Source organism: Lepidochelys olivacea, assembly GCF_965140295.1.
Source record: "Lepidochelys olivacea isolate rLepOli2 genome assembly, chromosome: 9".
NCBI lineage: Eukaryota > Metazoa > Chordata > Testudines > Cheloniidae > Lepidochelys > Lepidochelys olivacea.
Window position 1 is genome coordinate 72,593,488 of NC_140419.1, and position 19,392 is coordinate 72,612,879.

A 19,392-nucleotide genomic window follows, 5' to 3' on the forward strand; every position below is an offset into this window, starting at 1 on the left:
TTTCACATAGCATTCCAACCCTGGGCTTTCCCAAGATATATACATGCTTTTTGGTTCTCATACTCTTGGTATATGAATCATATTTGTCCAAGTTAGATTGTCAACTTTTTGATGATCTTGGCTTTTGGCATGTTGTGTAAAGTGCTGTGATATATTGTCCTATCTAAAGAATAATATTAGGAAACATTTATCTATGCAAAATTGGATCCTAGTGAGGTATTTGTGCTCTGACCGTCTGAGGAAATATCTGAAAGGAATTATAACCCTCTTCTCCTATGTGCAAAAGAATCTAGGCTGAGCTATACCAGAAGGTTGAATATGTTCTTAAAAAGTCATGATAAAATAATATTTCAGTTTTACTGCTGTTGGAATTAAATACTTTAAACTCTACAAAATCTAAGACAAACCCAGGAATGAGATTCCTGTTATAGAATAGCTAGGGCTACGAGTTGGGAACTCATGCACAGTCATGAACCCACTTGTGACAGAGTGGTAGACCCTAACAGGTGATCCGCCACTCTGATCACTTAGGCACCAATCAGCTCCCCTGAAGAAGGCTGATTAGGGATATGCAGGTAATTAGATGATCAGACTAGGGGAGGGCTGATGAACCAATTAGCCATCAGCTGACAGATATAGAAAAAGACATAGGAAGGAAGGAAGGAAGTGGGTGGGACTCAGGCTAGTTGAGCCCAGTATGCTTGGAAATCTCAAGAAAGGGAGACCTCTGTTCTTCTCTGACCATGTGAGAAAGGACAAAAAACACTGTAAATACTTTGCTGCACTAGACTGTTGGTGTTGGTGTTGGGAATGGGAATATACACAAATTCATGAGAAGTTGCCATTTACTGGACAGAATCTGAGAGGGTTCTGGGGCATTGGAGGATGGGGACAGTTTATGCACGGTTATATCACTCTGCTTAACAGTGCAGAAGATGAATAGATTAAAACTCAGAACTACACGTTTGCTCTTGTCTTGTTTTATATACTAAAGATCTTTTATATCTATACGCTCTGGATTTATAAGGGTGTTAAAAAACATATTGTCTAATGTGTTTTAAAGAACACACTGCATCTCAGAAATGACTGTCAGAATCCCTCTGTTTCCCAGGAGATATCACCAAAAAGAGAGTGCTTTGTGATGTATGAAATAAAATCAGTTACAATGAGGTTTCAGAAATTATATTTATTGTTTCAGCTGTGCTATCATCGATAACATATATTACAGACAAAATGGCAAAAAGATATAGCAAAAATAACAAGAAAGAATATAATCTAGTTTAACTGAAGAAAGTCATTAAAACACATCCTTGACAGAAAAAGAATTGCCATAAAGAGATCATGAAGTTGCTGAGCTGTAGAGCTAATATTATTTTGAGAGAATAGATTCAAGGGCAGAAAGAATTATTGGAGACACAGACTAAAGTTAGCTTGCTAATTGCAATAAAAAAGGGCCAGTGGAAATCTGCAAAATATTATTTTCATACCTCTGTGCTCCTCCCAGCTTTTTCCATTCTACAGTTATAGCATTATGTGTGCATTTGTATTTAAGCATTTTATATACTGCATATAAAAATGGGAAATAGTTATGTATTTTCATGTGATGCAAAGCTGTCTTTCATTTGGGGAGTAGATTTTAACTGCAGTGGAAGAACTTAATTATGTATAGACTTTCCTGTCAATTTTACTGACAGTAAATATACTCCATTGCTACAGTGATGATGCTAAAACTTGCCAGTTGCCTTAGATAACTAATGAGCATTTGCAGTAAGCTAAACTAAGTACTTCAGTACTCATGATTTTCCTTCTATCATATATTTAGTATAGGTAAATACTGTGCATGTGGAGGTAAACCAACCCATTTATTATCTTAGGTTAAACTGAAAAGCTTTTAAGTGCCACTGCTCTGTAATATATACAGTAGAGCTGTGTGAATTATTGATGTTTTTTTCAGTTTACTGGCTGAACTGAGGATGGAGATATATATGGGGTGAAACAAAACATTTTGGTTTCAGGCTGTAATGATGCTGGTTCTGGTGGGACTCAACTGAAAGTGCCAGTTCAGGACAAATTGCTTAAAGCAGGACAGTTATAGCCCAAGGCTGGGATTTCTATGCACACCAAGGCAAACCAAACCAGCCAGACAGTGAAGACTCTGGTTTTACCCCACTGGCTAACCACAAGTCACACAAGAAATTCCCTTAGACACTCCAGTTTCCCAGTATCATCACCAGTGCCACTTATTATGGGGACAGATGGTTATGAAAACCAATGCCCCAGTAAAAGAAAAATGGTTCTCTTGATCCCAAAGGACAAAGCCCCAGACCCAGGTCAATATACAAATCAGATCTTACTCACAAATCACGCTGTTGCCAATCCTTTAGAATCTAAAGGTTTATTCATAAAAGGAAAAAGATACAGATGAGAGCTAGAATTGGTTAAGTGGAATCAATTACATACAGTAATGGCAAAGTTCTTAGTTCAGGCTTGTAGCAGTGATGGAATAAACTGCAGGTTCAAATCAAGTCTCTGGAGTACATCCTCAGCTGGGATGGGTCATCAGTCCTTTGTGTAGAGCTTCCGTTTGTGTAGCAAAGTCCCTCCAGAGGTATGAAGCAGGATTGAAGACGAGATGAAGGAGCTGCAGCAGCTTTTTAAAGTCTCTTGCCATGCGGTCTCTGCTTTCTTTGTCCCAAAGATAAGCTGTCCATCACGTGGCATGGAAAAACCTCAGAGCTCTGTCCATAGGCATGTCCCTGCATGCCTTGTTGAGTCACAAGGTGTGTCTGCCTTCTCTCAATGGGTCACTTGTATAGCTGATGGTCCTTAATGGTCCATTAAGCAGGTTAGGCTGAGCTGACACCAACTTGTCTGGGGTGTCACCCAGAAGCATAGCACAAGTTTGAAATACAGACAGTATAGAACCAATATTCATAACTTCAACTACAAAAATGATACACATATACAGATAGCATAATTATAACCAGCCAATCATAGCCTTCCCATAGACACCTCACATGACAACCTTTGTACAATATTTGCTGCAAATATTTAACAGTGGTTGCAACAGTGATCTGTACGATTACAGATTCTGTCAATAACGTCATGCAGTCATTTGTCACTAATTTTTCATTAAAGGCAAAGAAAATTTGGAAACTCCTGTCACACAACCAGAGTAGCAGGTGGTGTTGGTGCCCCCCCTTATGTCACTGTAGTTAGATCACTCACTTGGAATATATAAAACCCAAGTTCAAGTCCCTGCTCCAAATCAGGCAGAGTGGGGACTTGAACTTGGGTCTCACAAATCCCAGTTGAGTGCCCAACATGCTGGATTATTAGGTAGAAGGGGGCACTAGAACCATCTCCTCCTGTTTTGTGACTGGCACCTAAATCCTGATTGGCACTCCTCTTGTGAAGCTGGCCTGATTTCTCCTACCTCCACTCCGGCAAAATTATTTAGCAAATTTGTGTTGAATTCATGAATAGTTTTGGTCATCCCAAAACTATGTATTCTGGTGAATGAATTATTCCTCTGAAAAACTTCAACTGCTCTAGTATGCAATAATCACAGAGTTTAGGCAAGTATTAGCCTTTACATCCAACAAAATTCCATATTTTTAATCTTTCAAACTCATTAGTAGATACTACATTTGTTTAAATGCACGTGTAAACAGGAATCTAATAAATGCCCAGAATAGGAAGCTATTAACTCCTAGCAGTCCCACTGCTCTTTGTCAGAGTTTTATATTGTTTTATGCATATGGTATTCTCATTAAGTGCCTACAGTGTCTCTCTGGCTCAGTGAATTCCCTTTCACTATGTTGCTTCCTGGGGTACAGAAAGGAAGGATAACTATTCACTTGGGAAATGATAGGTTTCAGCTACCTAACATGCGGAACTTAACCAGAAAACGTATGAACAAGTGTGCTTCACTGTCTCCTAATGAATAATCTGTTAATCTGATGGAAAAGGAGCTGAAGAATGTCTTTTCAAAATCCCTTGGTGGGGGAAAGCACTGTAGCAGGTTGCAGACAGCTTTCCACGTCATGCTCCATAAAGCAAGTAACAGGCACATTGATTTCTCCGTTTTTCAGCATGTTGCATTTCTGACAAGCCAGCAGCAGTGACAACACCCTAAACAAGGTTCTTTTACATAGTCTCTCAGCCTATCCAAATGAACTCTAGATGAATGAACACTCTACTGTTGGTAATAACAGGCCTGCCTTGTTTTAATCAGATTACAGATTACCTAATGGGAGTTTACTACAAACTCATTTAACTTTTGTACTTCTGAATGATGATTACAAGCCAATTCTCAACATGAAAGTTCTTTAAAAGCCTTTCAAATTATCATAAGTAGATCCTAGGTGTTACCAATTTCCCATAAGTACTATTTTTATCAGAAAAAGAGCTATTTGTTTTTGTTCAGAAAACACTCCATGGATGTTGATTGCTTCTTGCTGAGGTTGTGACTTATATAAACTATTAAGAAACTCTGAAATGTAATTTAAAGCCAACTGCAGAAGTGAATATGAACTGTATTTTCTAAAGTAGTATTTTTCACATCGCAAGAGCCTATTTTAAGAGTCTAGAGTATATTGTCTGTGTTGTATTACAATCCCAGAAAACCAGTGTTTATGTTGGGTGAAATCTTCCTTATTTTATTGTGTAATTCATGCTTACGACTCCAAACATTCCAGTAATGAAAATGCTCAGTGTATTAGGTTTTTTTCTTCTGGATTTCACAGAATATCATAGCAAGCAATATCATGCTGATGAAGCACATTTCTTTTAATAAGCGTTTTTTTGTTTGGAGAATATATCACATAATTGTGCTGTTGCATTTTATTCTTGTCGTTCTTTGAGTAGGAAGCAACTTGGATCTCATGATAGTGATACTTAAACTGTTATGGCATTTTAGCAAATTGGGAAGTTTTATTTTACTGAAAATAACTTGTATATTGACTGCATCTAGAAACATGGATTCGGTTTGGCTGATTTTTTGCAATCTATAAACACTACCTCAGGGAGCTATCCAAGGTGATTCATCAATCCTGAGTGCCTACAAACGAAGACTTGTGAATCTGACCCATGCCCTTCCTGGCTTGAGTGTGTGTGTCATGATCTATTGGTGCCACTTCTGACTGAAACAGCCAATGCATCATTCAGAGAAGGAATCTTCCCTTCTTCTTTAAAACACATATTAGTCAGACCAACAATGGAAAAAAACTAGATCCATCAGTTCTAGCCAAGTATCATCCAGTGTCAAACCTCCCATTCCAGGGCTAGCTCATAGAGAAGCTAGCTAAAGGCCACTTACTAGCTCATCTAATTGAGGTTAACATTATAGACCTAGTACAATCTATATTCAGGCCAGGACATGAAATGGAAACCACTTCTGTGGAAAATGGATGATCTCCTGTCAGTGGACAGAGAACAGACATCCATTCTCCTCCTCCTGGACCTCTGCGCCATTTTACACTGTTGACCACTGAGATACTGCTGTCTTAGCTGACCAAGGTAGCTGGGGTCCAGAGTAATGTGCTAAAATGGCTTGAAACCTTTCTGGAAGGATGCACCCAATGAATAATGATGAAACACTGAACTGTACCACTAGACCCTCATTAGTAGTGTCCTGAAAGGATCCAGTCCTTTTCAACATCTACGTGCAGCCACTAGACCACATGGACTCAAGTGCCACCAAAATGCAGATGATACCCAGCACTGCCTATCCTTCATGTCGTATGATCACACTGTGATGCTTTCTTGGGATATCCAGAATGTAACTCACCTTGTTACCCCTCTGCCTCAGCAAGAGGGAGATTTGCTCCTGCAAAACTGAGCAAACTCCCTGATGCTCCAATGTGTGAGCCAAACAAACTCCTCATGACTCTGCCAGACCTTACTTTGCCAACCCTCCCCTGCCCGCCACCCTTGAAGAGTGTTTCTCTGCAGTATCCAGCCTCTGTCACTGGACACGCTCAGACATTAGCAAGTCCACTGTCTCCAAAGAGACAGTACACACACCAACCTGTTGGTTAGCTGAGGATGCACACCTTACTCTAATATAACAGTACTGAGATGAATTTATAATAAAACAAGAACAGGTTTATTATTAAAGACCAGAGATTTAGGTGATATTAAGCAAAGACAAAAAAAAACAGATGATGGTTATAAATAAAATCAAAGTATAACGTGCTTTCTAGTGACTAAAACTAAACCAGCTACAGTTCTTTGGCTCATGCGATTTTTCTCACCCTCTAAGTCCTTTTCTGTAGTCCTTGCTGATTTTCAGTTAAATCAGGATCCAGATTTTTTGTGAATCATTCCCTTCTGCCAGGAATGTTCCTCAGTGAGACGGATCACCAAAATGTTCTTTTCCCCCTCATCTGATAGTCCAGTACACCTTGAAATGTACCCAGACACATTCCTCTTCCTTGCTGTGTTATCTTTTTGGTACAGATGCCACATTACATGATCACATTACCTTATTAATTTGCATATTCTATTGACTGGATATGCCAATATAGTCTCCATTGTCTTTGATTAACCCTTCTCAATTTACATCAGAGACAGGGAGATAACTACCTTCCCTCCTGTCTGGAAGAAAACCTGATTCTCCCTCTGTTAGTTTGCTTGCAAACTATAAAGCATAAAATCAGTCAGTATCCATATTCCTCATATTGTGAAATGTATGTATTAACACTATGATATTTGAGACAAGAGTGTCACTAGCTTTCATTTGATGCCTTACAAGACACTTTTTGGATAACCACAATGACAGCAATGTGTTAGGTGTAGTGAGTTTGTGAGGCCTGACAAGAGTTTCTCACACAGAGTGGTGAACCACAAATGCATCTCTGTCCCTCTCACCACTATCACTGAAATGGCCTGTGCTCAGATAAGATTAGCTCATGGATGAAGGACTGCTGGCTGAAACTGAACCCAAGCAAGATAGAAGTGATGCTGGTGGATAGAGGAAAGCATTTTGAAGAGATTGCAGCCACAGTGCATTCTCGTTTGGTTGAAGATGCATGCCCGCAATTGGTCAATTTGGTCCATAGTGTAGCAGTACTCTTGATTTCCTTGCTAAGGCCAAGCTCGCATATAGCAGCATCATAAAATTAATGCTTTCTATCAGCTCTGGTTGGCTAAGATGTTGAACTGACCACAGTTATTCATGCCTTTGTCACTCCTTGGTTGGACTACAGCAATGTGATATATCTGGACATGAAAACTTCATCTCTTAGGAAACTCCAACTGGTGTAGAATATTGCAGTGTGTCTCCTCAGCAACAGAAGCTACCATGAGCATGTTACACCTGTCATCTTCTCTGTACAGTGGCTTACCATAGAATGTCTAATCAAGTTCAAGGTCTCTGTCCCTATCTTCAAAGAGCCAGTGACCTGGGTCCAGGATATCTAAAAGACCATCTAAAATTCCAGGATGAAGACTGTGGTCAATAATTTCACTCCTCTGGCATAATGTAAATCTCTCATAGACTTTAAGGCCTGAAGGGACCATTGTGATCATCTAGTCTGACCTCCTGCAGATTGCAGGTCACAGAACCCCACCTATCCACTCTTCTAATAGACTCCTAACCTCTGGCTGAGTTACTGAAGTCCTCAAATCATGATTTAAAGACTTCAAGATACAGAGAATCCAGCATCTACACTAGTTTAAGCCTGCAAGTGACCCTGCCCTATGCTGCAGAGGAAGGTGAAAAAACTCCAGGGTCTCTGCCAATCTGACATGGGGGGAAATTTCTTCCCCACCCCAAATATGGTGATTAGTTAGACTCTGAGCATGTTGGCAAGACCCACCAGCCAGAGACCTGGGAAAGAATTCTCTGTAGTAACTCAGAGCCCTCCTCATCTTGTGTCCCATCTGTGGCCATTGCAGATATTTGCTACTAGAAGTTGCAGATGGGCCACATGACATTGTAGGCGGTCTCAATACACAATTCCCACGATAAATGTATCAAACTCATTTGTGCAGGAGGCAGAACTTCTTCAGAAGCCAATCAAAGACTATGGAATTCTCTCTCCAGGAAATAAGAGCCATCATAAACCTCACCTCCTGTGCCAAGTGCAAAACACATTTCTTTGACCTTCCTTTCTGACATAAATACATAGCAACATGTGGTATTTAAAATAAAACATAAACCCTCCCCCAAACACACAACCCTACTAAAACAAGACAGTCCACTGCATGTTTCTCCCCCGGGGGAGAGTATGAGAGAACAGACAAATAGTCACATTTCTTAATAAACTACTCAAAGGCACTCACTCATACTACCATGATGAGCATGGTATAAGAACCTATATAGCGTAGTACTGTTGATTATACTGTGCTGCATAAATATTTCTTTCAATCCTCTATAAACCTGCTTTCCACTAACTGTTGACTGTACACAATAGCAATATTTTTGCAAGACCACAAATTAACTTGAAAACTAACATTCCTGTTCCCAGCAAACATCCAAGCAGAAGTGGAAAACATAACTGAATAGACAATATTGTTTAACAAGACAAAATCTTAAAACTATGGAGATAACATTTTCCTATTACTGTGCATTACAGACCGGAGACCCAATTTTTCAGATCCTTATGTATGGGAACTCACACAATTGGCCAAAGTGGCCCTTTAGTAGGTAATGCATGCTAATATAAAAACATTACGCCATAGTTTTGAATTATAACAGATTACATAGGGTGTATTCTCTTCTCCATTAACATTAATGACACGTATTGAGGAAAGCATGGTGGTAGCGGATAGTCCCAACCAGCACAATAATTTACTAACACTCCCTCCCCTCCCCTCCCCTCCGCTCCCAGATGTAAAGAGCAGTATAAGGTAAATAAGGAAGATCATTGGGCTGTGAGGAGGAAGGGAAAGGTATCATTCTCTTCTCACATATGCTGCTGTAAATCATTGGAGTTACACCAGTGTAAAAGTGATATAAGTGAGAGGATAACCTGGCCTGTGAGTGTCTGGCCCTTAACTGTCTACCTTCCCTTCTAGTTTGTTAAAAGTAAAATAGGCAGCAATTCCAGTGAAGTAACTTTATCTTTTTTTCTTTGGCTCTGGATGGCTTATAACCAGCTGGAAAAAATAGTTTTCCCCAAAAAATGTTTCCTTAAATGAAGTTAGCAAGCTGAGTGGAGTGATAAACTGTTTGTACTGATTTTCTTTCATTCTGACTGTGACAGATCATATTTGCAAGGTTTCTAATTAGAATAGACTGCCCATAGCAGTTGGTTAATGTTTGTTTTTATTTTTGTTTTTGTTTGATTAGCTAGAAAGGGATTGCCCCCATAGGTGTTTGCAGCAGGCTTCCATAATCAGGCATTCGAATTTTTTAGAAGACTTATGCATGTGAAAGTTTTTTTAAATAGAAAAGTGTAATGGTAAAATCAGTTGTAGCATATCATAAAACAGCTAGCTACATTTTTGGTCCAGGTTATTTTCAGCTCTGCTCACATATAAGGATTTCATTTAAAAAACTTGAGCTGATCCAGTGGAATCACAGTCTGTTATAACAGTAGCTGTATTGTGCACAGCAGGAGAATGGCTAGGTCCAGTCCTGGCCACGTTCCCTTTTGTAGTGCAGAGCCACACTGTAGTTATGTGATCTGGCTGTGTTCCACACATGCAAATCATTTCACGTTTCTCAAGAAAAACCCTGTATCACTGTGTTGACACCCAACTCTGACCTTTGTTCAGGGGGAAGACTCAGTGAACCCCCTTCCCTAGGTCCTTACATGCATGTATAGTGCCTTCTCGACTACCCACGCAGACCGATGGAGGTATCTCCATGACTAACCTTTGTTTTGCTCCCCTTCTGAAGACAGGGCCTGATGTGAAACTGATCAACACAGCAGCAACAAGTGTCTGTGTATGTGACACACTAAGTACTCTGAGTAAAACCATTGCTATTTATTGTTTTGTGCCACACATTCTTGCATAACTGTAGACTCGGATTTCATATGATGACTTAATGAGGGCCTGAATGAAATGATAATGTTAATTCACACTGATAATGTGAATTGGCGTTCATAATAGCCAAAATTCCCCTTCCCCTACACCCCACTGTTGTGTTGTGCCTCAGTTGTCAGCTTCCTTCTCTCTAGCCCAGATATGGATTCATTTTAGCAATCAGCTGATTACTATATTTACTTGGTGAAATGCACAAATTAATTTGGGTTCATTCAGGTTCAAACACACTTTATGGGGCAAAACGGGGTCCCCGATAGTTCTCCTCTGTTCTTCCTGACTGGACATCCAAAGTGTGGTTGAATCTGTAGGTGGCATCAAGGTAGCTTCCTGATCCCCCAACTCAGTACCCTGATGTGGGAGATACATGGGAAGTAGGGTCAGGGACCAGTCATGGCCAAAGTACTGCAGCACTCCAGCAGCTCACCCTGTCCTGTTAGTCAGTGTGTCAAGGAAGCACAAAGAGGAGTGGAGTGAAAGGGAATTAGTCTAAACTACTGTCCTTGCAAAAATAATTTTCACAGGTGCCTTATCTATGGAGATAGACCTAGCTCAATAACAGGTTTATCTCATTCCTTTTCTCCTTAATACAGGAAGAGGGATAAAGGCAGATACTTTCAACTATAATCCTTGTTCTTCTTAGAGGAAAGCACAGTGGACCATACTGTGCCAACAGTTTTTAAGAACTCCCTAATTCTGCTTAAAACTGGAATTTTACAATATAATCCATTATTTGGAAAAACAGCCTCAATGCTTCTACCCACTATGCATGCACAATTCCCATAGACTTCAGTGGGAATTACATGGGCTACTGGAGGGCAGAATTGGCCCCATAAATGATGGTATTTCTACTAGTAGGTGAGTCAGTCATCATCCACCACAGAGATATTTTCCTGTACAAAGTACCAAGAATGGAAAGAAATATGAAAGGACAGAATTCACATTTAATGTAGGGGACACATAGCCTATCATTTCTAAAGACAGCTAAAAGACTGATGCAGTTCTTGAGGAGATATCAACAGCAGCATTGATTTCAAGATCTTTAAGCAGAAAATCATAGCTCACCACTATCTGAAAACGGTTAACAAAAATTGCTGGTAGCAAATATAGCATTCACCATTTTAATCAAATTGTTCTTACTATTTATTTCCTCCTATACTTCTAAAGCTATGAATTTCTTGTACTTAATTTCCATGTATTCTATTGCAATTTCTCTAGTCTTTACAAATTATGTTAACTGAACCTTTACTGTTGAAGTCTGAGATTAATCACTTCACGTTTTCATGTTTGTCAATTGTTTGACAAATTAATGAAGATTTAACTATGAAATAAATAGGAAAAAAGGGAACAGGCAGGCTAGAGGTCATCCTGAAACATAGGGCAGAGTTTATTGTGTTTCAAATACAATGCAAGAAGCTTTCAGTAGCATGCTTGCTGTAATTAAACATAAGATATAGTGTTGTAATTGGGGAGGAGGGGAAAAGAAAGAAGAGTTGTCTTTATCCAATGTGACATTAAAATAAGACATAAAAATAAAATGCTTGAGGCTCAGCTAACACCAAAAAGAATTTAAAGATATTGTTAGATTAGTCAATCATTTTTTTCACTTAATAGCTTATTTCATAGTCATATAACAGCTACTGTTTCATAGGAATATTCTTTTCAAAATTCTGACAGCAATTTTTTTAAAAAGTACTTAAATTATTATTTCATGGTTGCTCATCAGGAAAAATGTCACGTTTTGTATATTTATCATATGATTCTTGCATAAGAAGAGTGAGAGAAGTAGAACAGCATTAAACAGGGAAATAGGCTCCTGTGCTACTTAAGAAAATCATGCAATTTGCCTTTCAACTGGAAATTTAACAGAGAATTGACAAGAGTAAAAGTGATGCAATGCATACATTTGTTAACATAAAAAATTGAGACTACAGTAATAAGACCCAATCCTGGCTACATAATGATTCCTGAGTCAAATACTTAAGACCAGATGTTCCTTAATCCCTATTACCTGTGTCATTGAATTTCAGATTTAGAGAGCTTGGTATCTGTACTCCAGAGCAGCATCACCTTTTGTTGTATTTTGTCCTATTTGTATATATGGGTTATGCTAGTATTTAACAAGCATATATATTATAACAGTCCCAGCATTTTCTCCTTCTGCATAATACATGTTGCCAAAATGCACACATCTATCTAAATTTATGAGTAAATATATGTATTTTAGGAATTGGGTTTCCACTTTATCCAGGAGAAAAATGGCATTATATTGAGATCTTAGAACTGAAAGAATAGTATTCATCCCCGTTTGAGCTCACATCTTTTGATATGACATTGGATACTTCTTGTATAGCTGTTTTCTATATGTATTTTACCATTCTGTGGTATTAATTGTCTGTCTACCTTTGATTTAAACATATCATGTGTACTTTGTTTCTCAGTGAAGTACCTTTCTAAAATTGAGATTGGGATCAAAAATACTAAAAGAAGGGTTGGATCTCAATTATGAGTGATGTATTTCTTTTTCTATTTCTATTTCTTTTTTCTTTCCCCACTTTATTTCCATTGTTCATGTGATGCCTATTTCTTACTTATACATTCATAGTAAATGAATGATCCTAAAATTTATCACATAAATAAACTGAATATGCTTTTTAATTAAACATGTTCTGGATTTTGCCAACGTTCTTTTTTAAAATGTTCATTAAAATGCAAACTTATGAAGTCCCAGTACCCTAGGTCAGGATCATCAAGCCAAAGACAAATTTTGGGGTAGGGGGATAATGTACAAGGCATGCACATTTCAAAAATGTAGCCTCCAACATTTATAAAATCGTATGTGGCATCAATGGTTCATCCAAATCACTGGCAGTGCATTTCAAAACCACTGTCAGTCTAAACAGTTTTCCACTGGCATTTCTTCCATTTTAGATGCTCTTGGTTTTTGCTTTTACTGAAATTGGTGCTTCAGATTTTCAGTTTTTGTGCATGTTCCTTTCACTATTCCCTCTGTTCATCTAACACCAACTCTGTCCCTTAGTACAACCTTCCCACTCTTGTCTTCAATTCCTGTCGTATGGGAACCCTCAAGTACCTCTCTGCTTCATTGACCATCCATCTTTTCAAATGTATTCTAAAAATATATCTTCTCTTTTGTCCTTGCTTCTTAAGTTTTATCTCCTTCATTTGCCCTGTATTATTTGTTTGCACCTAGATGAATTAACCCTGTAAAATATTTTGGGATGCTTTGTATAAAAATGCTAAAAATGCAGTTGTATTGTAGTGTTTAGAATTTGTAAATGTATTTGTTTGTTCTATAGTTTGAGTCCCATATACCAAGTGGACTTCGATAATAGCAAATGCTTTTCGTAGGGTGTGGTGGAGTAGACCCTACATCTCTTAAACCTCAATTTATAATCTCAGCAATGAATATTGGAAATCTAGATTTCACACTCTAGCTTGTCCCATCACTATGACTTCCTTGGATACCAGTGATGTAAATACCATTGGAAATGTACCTATTGTAGTTTCAGCTTGTGATTGTGCTGTCACTTTTTCTCATTGCCATTCTATCTACCTTTCAATAAGAGAGTCTCAGCAATGCTAAAATATGAATGTTTCTGGTCTGTATTACTGTATTGGTCTGGTCCACTCCCTAACTTACTGCCTCTAAAACTAAATTCATAACAATTCTACGGTCCTCATCCCATAGGCTCACACTCATAGGCCCTGTCTACACTACAAACTTCAGTCAACACAAGTTACATCAGCATACGCTGCTGAAGTTAGTAGATCACCTGTGCTCATGCATACTTGGCTGCTTGCATTAGCGCTGTGCATACTTACCAGTAGTGTTTGTATCAATGCAAAGTATGGTGGCTAGCTGTACACCAACCCTGCGGTTCTCACAGAGCAGTGTGTGTGAAGCTGTAATTTTCCTTGTTGTCTCCCACTGTGGTTGGGATAGGAATGAGGCCTGTGAAGCCATGTGAAATGCTGAGGGGTTTAGGGAGATGCAAGCATGGTGTTCTCTAAGGACTGCAAAGGGTAGGGAGTCTGGAACCTTTGGACCTGTATGTCAGCCAGGGTCTGCAGCATTTGTTTGCTGCCTGAGAAGACCTATTATATCCTGGAGAGTCTGCTTCTCCTTTTTCAGGCCTTTCCTCCTGTCCGTTCTCTCCTCCTTCATGCTGTCTGTCATCCTGAGCCTCCAGATCCTTTGTTCTTGGTTTTGATGCAGCACTGGCTTGCTGAATGTGTTCTACCTAGTTCTCTTCTTCCTCCTCCTCCTCCTCCTCCTCCTCTTCAGGGTGGGGAAGGGGTATCGCTCAAGGCTGCGAAGGCAGCAGCTACTGATAAAAATGGACTGATGTATCACTGAATTACAGTCACAACAGAAAGAGAAAGATAAGTTTCAAAACTCCCTTCCCTTAATACCATAAAAACATGCTTATTCACACTTCAGCTTTGGAGCACCTCTGCACAGCACCAATTCCCAGCCCCAGCCATGGTGAGTACAGTCACATAAAACAATAGAATTTCAGTCCTTATTCCATGGGTATGAGTAAAGGGTGATAGCACTGAATATTGGCACTATTTTCAAAAGGTGGTTGTGATTTTAGCTAATATCATACTCCTGGGGGTGACCCTCCCTCAAAGACCCATGTGCCACTAGCCCATTTACTGCAGTGCTGCCAGCCAAAGTCATTGCAGAGTGGCATTGCGAAGTGTCCTACTGCAGAGGAAGAAATAAGCTACCCAACCCTAAAAATATTTGGGACAGGATTGCAGAGTATCTCTATAAAAGTTTCACTGAGGTGTCTCAGGGGAATAGAAGGAACATCCCTATGTACATGAACGAACTGCTCTGCATTCCCCCTATTCCACCTAACCCAAAGGGGAATGAAAAGCAGATAACTCTAGTCCTGTTTGTTTTACCTCTACCTCTTCTCATGTGAGTAAAACAATGAAAACTCTGTATCTGTGTCTTGTAAATTTGGGGCTGGGCTGGGCTCCATTCTTAAACATTGTAAGGAAAAATGCATACACACAGTTACCTGAGGTCTCTTCCCCCTCCTCAGGCTCATATGTGCTCGTCTGATGGGACTGGCTGTGCTGTGGCAGAGTCTCAAAAAGGTTTGGGCTCATAGCATAACAAGATCCCCTTGCTGTATCTGCTCTCCTCCTCCTCCTTGCTGCTCAGGCAGGGGTCTCTTCTCTGGCTCCTTTGAGGTATCTATAGTGGTCTGTGGGGTGCTGGTGGGGTTTCTGCCAAGAATTGCATGCAGCTTGTTATAAAAGTGGCAAATCTGTGGTTCACCATCAGATTGAGTGTTGGCCTCCCAGGCCTTGTGGTATGCCTGGTGCAGTTCCTTTTCTTCCACAAGGCACTGCTCTGCTGCTGATCCCTGTCACAGCAATCTTCATGTAATCTCCATGTAATCTTCTTATAAATGTTCATATGTCTGTGACTGCTTGCAAAGCCTCTTCTACCCACATGCCCCGGAGATCAAAAAACTCCTGTCTACTCCAGGCAGGAGTGAGTCTAGAGTGTTGAGCCATCATGGTCAGCTGGGCAGTTGCACACAACAAGGGAAAGTTGCTAGGTGTGCTTACCAAGCTGGGTAATCAGAAGAAGGTATTTCAAACATATGGGAATGGCTTTCAGGCTCCATAGCCCCTCAGCAGTGGAGTTCACAATTGTAAATAGAGTGATCACTGTGGCAGGGAACAGGGTATCATGGACAGCTTTGGAAGACAGTTAGGGTTGACGCTCACATGTCGTCCACTTCAGTAGGTCAATCATAGCTCAACACCATTCAGGGAGGTGCTTTTACTGCATTGTTGTGACGTGGCACTTACATCGGTCGGAGACAAATTTGAGTACAGACATACACAAATACGTCAACAGAAGATGACTTACATTGACCTAACTTTGTAGTGTAGACCAGGTCTCAGTATCATTTTCTCTCTTCTCTGTCTTTTACCATGTCCGTTTCTCCCTTTCTTTCTCTTGTATCTGCATCATCCAACCTTTCCTCTACTTGAGAAAACCTCATTCAACAGATGATCACTTTTACCTACATTATTGTAACCTTTCCCTCTCTAGCGTCCCTGCTCCTTACCCAGCCGCCTCCTATCTTATCCAAAATGCTGTTGCTAAAATCTTCATTTTCATCTATGTCTATTACAAATGCCACCATTTGAATTGTTTCACTAACTTTCTGTGTCTTAAAAATCAAATTGAAGGCCCCCATGCTCCCATTCAAGGCCATACCTAATCTTTCTGCCACCTACTGTACTCCTGTTTCTTCATTTCCTTGCTCTGTATGTTACAGCCAATCTCCTTTCTATACCACTCCCTTAATCTCCTCCTCCTTCTCTTTATGTCTTCATAAACTGCTTTGAGCATTTTCTCACTTTGTCTTCCAAGTATCCTTCCTCTCTCTCATTCCAATCTCTACCCACCCTAACCCCTTTTACACACACACACACACAACTCTGCAAAGAAGCCTTTCATTGTTTTTCTCTTCACTACTTTCTTTAGATGAATTGTTTTGTCTATTTTAAAGGTGCAGAGATTTTCTCCTCTTTGTTCTGTAAGGGACTGTATACATGCCCATGTTATAAATGTTTATTAATAAGAATATTAACTGAAAGAGTAACACCAAATGAAACATGTAAAGCATAAAGAGATTGGCTATCTCATTAAGACTCTTGTGACTCTTATGTCATAGGTCTTCCCGCATTCCTACACTGGAGAGCCATTCATTATGATGCAGGGCTTTCAAGGGTGTTGTTGAGAATCAACAAAATGGTAGATGGAAGTGTCCTAAACCCACCACCAATGTAAGTCTGAATTTCTATGCAGGAAATCTCATATCGATAGGTACCATTTTGTTGTGAAATTTCATTGTTAATTAAACCTATCAGGATTTAAATAATTTATTTGTGATTTTTTGAGGTATATGAATGACAGGATTTGTCAGACTGGACGAAAATGTCTGGCTTCTCAGATACATAACTGCATGCTGTCTAATAATGTAACACTAAATTGACTATGTGTATTTAGCAAGGCTACATTAATATGGGTTGCTGCAAATTGAAAGGACTTGTTTTAGAAAATGAGCACATGTTCCTTTATAAAAACTTGCATACCCTTCTTGCCATGATGTCTAATTTCTACATACGATGCCTCCTACATTCCTGCACTCAAAACATACTCACTTCTCATACAGGTTTTTATAAAACATATCCACACAGTTTTATCATTGCCTTCATTTTTCTTTATCCTGGCCATGTTACATCCAAATGAAGGGCCCTCTCTGGATTAGGGCATCATTGTGTTGTGTGCTGTACAGACTTGTAACAGAGCAATTCTTTTCCTAAGAGTTTAAAATCTAACTGTGCTAAAATTTAATTCAGATAATCTTTCAATATCTTAGAGGCTGTTCTAATATCATCTATCTGTAATTTATTTTTTTTTATAATGGCAATGTAATGTATATCCTTTAAAATCCACTGTCACTTAATCCTTTGGTTATCCTTTATTAACATTCCTATTTTCAGGGCAAGTTAGAGGAGAGGGCTCTGTCTCCTTCATCCAAATAGCAGAGGTAATGAGACAAGTATTATGTAACACTTCAAAATAGCAAAATGACTTTGTTGCAATATCCATCATTAAATACCTTGGGGGGTCGGGGGGGAGGTGTAATGTACATACTCACCTCAGTTGTGTCATGGAGATTTTAAGAAAAACTCAAGTATCATTTCCTAAATGAAGCAAGCTTTTGTCAAATAATGGTGCAAAATGTTTTACTGTGGTTTTAAATAATAAAAAATAGGAAAATTTTCCGCTGATTGACTTTTCTTGATGAGTGGATTACAGTTTTATATTTGCCCATAGTTTCGATCATGGTGATTTGGTATTCAGAGAGTGGCAGTTTGCAAACCCAACTAACAGCTAATGTTACATTAATTTAAAAACATTAAAGCAAGCAAGCAAAACTATGTATCCTGCCTTGGTTCTACTTCTACATTCATTTTGTAGAGCTTTTAGCTGCATCACTGCAGTATTGCGTGATCTCATTTTTTTGAGTACTTAGAACGTATTATTGCTTTAATGCATTTCATGGGACATTGCATAACACTTACTTAAATTATTTTACTAATGTTAAGCAAGGGTTCCTGCATTATTAAACACCAAGCAGTAAGCAAATTAGTATAATCATGCATTTTAAAGCATATCATTCAGGTATCTTAGTGTTTTTACATTAGGCCAATAAAACAGAAGTTTATAGAAATGCAGTAGCATTAATGTTAGAGTGTATTATAAATATAGCAAAGATTTTAGTGTAGCTCAAATACATGTTTGGTTTAAACATTTCTCTCATTTCAGATGTATAACTGCATCCTCAATTCAGTGCAATTAAATCCATAAACTATTGAAAGTACTAAACACTTTCATAAAGGCAATATGTTGCTCATAAAAATTCTACACATGTAAAATGGAAAGATGTGCTTTCTTTTGTGTCAGTTTTTAAAAATCCACTTAGCTGTTTGATGGAAGTATTTGGCTGGATTCATCCACCCACCCCCTCAAAGACATACTGTGCTCTGTATGCTTTAGTAGACAAAAAACATGTTTAATTAGAGTTATTTTAATATGGGCTTGTTTCTGCATTGACACTACTTCAAGAAGTTTAGTCTCCAAAGCGGTATCAAAGGAGGACAAGATATGAGGTAACGGGTATAAATAGACCATTTGCCCTCCTTAGCATAAATATTACATTCTGATTAACTGAGTAGCCAGTTTTCACACTTAAATAACTTCAGTTATTTTTTTAAAATACTTAAAGGATTAACAATTATAGTTCAAGTTCCTGAAAAATTATTTAGACCAGTGATTCTCAAAGTAGGGCCACTGCTTGTTCAGGGAAAGCCCCTGGCGGGCCGGGCCGGTTTGTTTACATGCCGCAACTGCAGGTTCAGCCAATTGTGGCTACCACTGGCCGCAGTTTGCTGCTCCAGGCCAATGGCGGCTGCGGAAAGCGGCACGGGCCGAGGGATGTGCTGGCCGCTCTTCCTGCAGCCCCCATTAGCCTGGAGCGGCGAACCGCCGAACTTGCGGATGCGGCAGGTAAACAAACGAGCCTGGCCCGCCAGGGGCTTTCCCTGAACAAGCGGCAGCCCTAGTTTGAGAACCACTGCTTTAGACCATTCTGGTCATTTATATTTACATGTGCATACTAAGAGAGGAATGCATCTGTTTAAACTCATTCCCTATTAGTGGTTGTCCTTCTGTCTGTTATAAACTAAGTAGATTATAATTTAAAGATGAAGCATTTGATACGTCTTTCAAAAGTGTTGGTGTATTGAACTATTTAACTGTTATCT